The sequence below is a fragment of the Arabidopsis lyrata genome (assembly GCF_000004255.2).
Source record: "Arabidopsis lyrata subsp. lyrata unplaced genomic scaffold ARALYscaffold_4, whole genome shotgun sequence".
In the NCBI taxonomy this organism is placed as follows: domain Eukaryota; kingdom Viridiplantae; phylum Streptophyta; class Magnoliopsida; order Brassicales; family Brassicaceae; genus Arabidopsis; species Arabidopsis lyrata.
In genome coordinates this window covers 6914629-6918686 of record NW_003302552.1, presented here as the reverse complement: position 1 = coordinate 6918686, position 4058 = coordinate 6914629, and the positions used below count along the sequence as shown (strand labels likewise).

At 33.3% G+C, this 4058-nt stretch overlaps 1 long non-coding RNA gene across 1 annotated transcript; it reads left to right on the top strand.

Annotated features, from left to right (window-relative positions):
- The first annotated feature begins 413 nt into the window (after positions 1-413).
- On the top strand, positions 414-3039 carry LOC110228849. The gene is made up of 3 exons (XR_002332324.1): positions 414-2425; positions 2688-2773; positions 2872-3039. It is a non-coding gene; the product is annotated as an uncharacterized LOC110228849 (long non-coding RNA).
- The last annotated feature ends 1019 nt before the right edge of the window (positions 3040-4058 follow it).

Genomic DNA, 4058 nt, shown 5'->3' with positions numbered 1-4058 from the left:
GAATAAAATATTCACTCTTGAAAAATCAGGTTGCATACTATTAGAAAAAAATAAACTAGATAAAAACAGTTATTGCTAGTGCTCATTTACTTTATATGTGTCATAGTGGATAGACATGGTGAGATGAAAAGTTTCCGTCTTTCTTGAGAAATTACAGAGAAATAGATTCGGTTTTATCTCATCTAAGAAATGACGAAACAGTCGGGTAGGGAATCAATTGAGTTATGTACCTAGGATTCATTAAAAAAAATTGACAAATAAGAATGTGATATGAGTAATAAAACTAAATAGTGCACGTACGATAAACGAGGATTTACGGTCAGCTTTGTGCTATCGAGTAAGGAGTGAAGGGCCTTTGATGATCCGAGTAAAGTAGTGTAGTCCTATATAGAGTGATAGAAAAAGTTATTGCTAGTGCTCATTTACTTTATATGCGTCATAGTGGACTGACATGGTGAGCTGAAAAGTTTCCGTCTTTTTTGAGAAATTGCAGAGAGCTAGATTACCTCATCTAAGAAATGACGAAGCTTTCGAGTAAGGAATCGGTAGATTTATGTACCTGAGATTCATTAAAAAAAAATGTGATCTGAGTGATAACACTAAATAGTGCACGTACGATAAACGAGTATTCCGGTCAGCTTTGAGCTATTGAGTAAGGAGTGACGGACCTTTGGAGACCAAAGTATAGTAGGAGAGTACTATATAGAGTGCGTTCTATTATTGTCACAAAAAAAAGAAAAAATGTTTCAAGAGAAATAATATATGAACAAATGTTCATCTTTGGAAAATCAGGTTACATATTATTAGAAAAACTAAAAATGGATAGAAAAAGTTATTGCAAGTGCTCATTTACTTTATATGTGTCATAGAGGACATACATGGTGAGCTGAAAGGTTTCCGTCTTTCTTGAAAAATTACAGATAACTAGATTCAGTTTTATCTCATCTAAGAAATGACGAATCTGTCGAGTATGGAATCAGTCGAATTATATACCTGGGATTCATTAAAAAAATTGACAAAAAAGAATGTGATATGAGTAATAAAACTAATTAGTGCACGTACGATAAACGAGGATTCCGGTCAGCTTTGAGCTATCAAGTAAGGAGTGAAGGGCCTTTGATGATCCGAGTAAAGTAGGGGAGTCCTATATAGAGTGTAAAGAAAAAGTTATTGCTAGTGCTCTTTTGCTTTATATGCGTCAGATTGGACTGACATGGTGAGCTGAAAAGTTTCCATCTTTCTTGAGAAATTACATAGAGCTAGACTTGGTTTTACCTCATCTAAGAAATGACGAAGCTGTCGAGTAAGGAATCGGTCAAGTTATGTACCTGGGATTCTTTTAAAAAAATTGACAAAAAAGAATGTGTTATGAGTGATAAAACTAAATAGTACACATACGATAAACAAGAATTCCGTTCAACTTTGAACTATCGAGTAAGGAGTGAATGATCTTTGGAGACCAGAATAAAGTAGGGGAGTACTATATAGAGTGCGTTCTGTTATTACAACAAAAAAGAAAAAAATTTCATGAGAAATAATATATAAATAAAATGTTCACTCTTGAATAATAAGGTTGCATATTATTAGAAAAAAATAAAGTGGATAGAAACAGTTATTGCTAGTGCTCATTTACTTTATATGTGTCATAGTGGATAGACATGGTAAGCTGAAAAGTTTCCGTCTCTCTTGAGAAACTAGGATTTGACCCACGGTACACCGCGGGGTAATTATTTATTTAAAAAATTTATTTTTGGTTTTTTATCAATGTAATTTATGTTTAGTATTGTTGTTTTTTTTTTCTTGTTACAAAATAATTATGGTCAGTTGTGTGTAGAATTAAATATCCCGTAATTAAGCTAAGGATAGTATTGATGAGTTGTCGGATGTATATCATTTGTAAGTTTACAATGTGTTTATTTTTGTAAGCATTTAATTTGTGCGATGGTAAAAAGAATCTTTACAATTTTAAAACTCTAATTATGCATTATACTAATGAAACTGTAATAATCAAAAGGTTGATACGTATTATCATGACCAAAGTATTTTATAAGTACAATGTATTTTTGTAACGATACACATAATTCTGGATAGTTAATCAAAAACAAAGGCCACAACATTTTATTCATGTGCTATAAACAGACTGTTACTGGAGCCCAATTCTAAAACCTAAGCCTATACAACATTAGCAGCCCAACTACAGTATAACAGTTTTTGCTGGGAATGGAGAAAAAAAACGGACGATTCAATCAATCCGATGTTGGTTCTCTTTCACGAACTTATCTCACTGGAATCCGTCACTTTCCGACCTCCGGTGACGTCTACACTTGTCGATAGATGATGATTAGCCGTCTGAAATCGCAAATCCATGATGATAGCTTCTGAGATTGAACGGAACTAAATCTGCTGTACTGGAAAGAAACAATGTGTAAGTGATAGGTCTCAATTTATTTTACAACTGCTTTGATATAGAACTGTTATCTCCTTAATAAATATTTTGTAGCTGTAGATTATTGGTTGAATTTGAAATTTCTCAATAAATATTAGGAATCCGATTGTTACATATAGATTTAGTACATATAGCTTTGTTTCAGCTTTGGATTTACTAAAGTATCTTATTTGTTACTGTTTTGGATTGTACATATAGATTCTTTTAAACAGAGCTCTGACCTAAATATTTATCTTCACAGGCAAGACCAGCAAACAAAATAAGATAAGGGACTTTAACTCATCGACAGGAGGACCTCCGGTCAAATAATACATTCAACTGTAATAGGTGGAACTGTAATTTCCAACATTAAGTACTTTTTTGATATCAAAACATAGGGGACATCAGATGAAATGAAATAGTTATATATCATATTATCACTGCAGGCTTGATAACGGAGCTGAATTCAAGAAATGGAGGTGCTAAAGGAGATGATGTGTGGAACTGAAAGGTTAATTCTTGTAGATTGGAATATTATCAAAACTAATTCAGTAGGGAAAAATATCTGAATGCTGATACTTATTGTATGATGAAATTATAAAAATGTTTACATAGATGAACTGGAAATTGAAAACATTAGCTATTCCACGTGACCTTTTCCCAACTTGTTTGTTTCTGTTAATGGGAAGAATACTGTTAGTTTACTTTGGCATGTCTGTGTATTTTGTGGGTTTTGCAAACCATAAAGCAAAATATTAAGTAAGAGAAAGTAAAAGGAAACATACCTATTTATTTGGATGAAAGAGAAATCACTGAAAACCATTATCAGTTGATATTCTAGAAAACTTCTTTAAAAACAACATTTGTTGTTTGTTTTTTAATCTTCCCTTCTTTATCTAGAATAAGAATTTTCAAACCTTTCTTAGAAGTGACCCTTGATAGAGCAACATAGAGTTGCCCATGAGAAAAAACTGGCTTCGGTAAATAGAGACCAACTCTCTCAAGAGATTGGCCCTGACTCTTGTTGATGGTCATAGCGGATGCTACTGACACTGGGAACTGTCTCCTACGCATCCGGAAGGGCAGCATTGTATCTGATGGTGTAATATTGATTAAGGGAATCAACACAATGTCTCCATGTCTGTCCCCAGTTATAACTTTTGCTTGTAGAACTTGTTTAGTCATTTGAGTAATCTGAAGTCTTGTCCATTGCACAAACCGCCTTTAGGATCAATATTTCTAAGTAGCATAACCGGAGCGTCAATTTTCAACCGTAATTCATGGTGTGGCAAACCTGATAGCTTGATACTGTTTAAGAAATCTGGCGTGATAATTGGATTTTTCAGTGAGTGAGAATCTGAAGGATCTATGCTATCAGCACTGAGAAATATTCTTTCGTCACCTACAAGTTTAAAACATAAAATTATAATATCATAAAACTATAGGCTAACATATGACTGACCTTCCAACTTCTCTAGCATATACTGATTGATTGTGTTCACATCATCATTGGTAGGTGATAAAATGGCTCTCTTTTGAAAGAATGTTGGATCTTCATTATCTTTTAACATTGCTGGATCTCCATAGATCTCATGACTAATTGCTTCAATTAGATTTCCCGCTTCTGTAATCA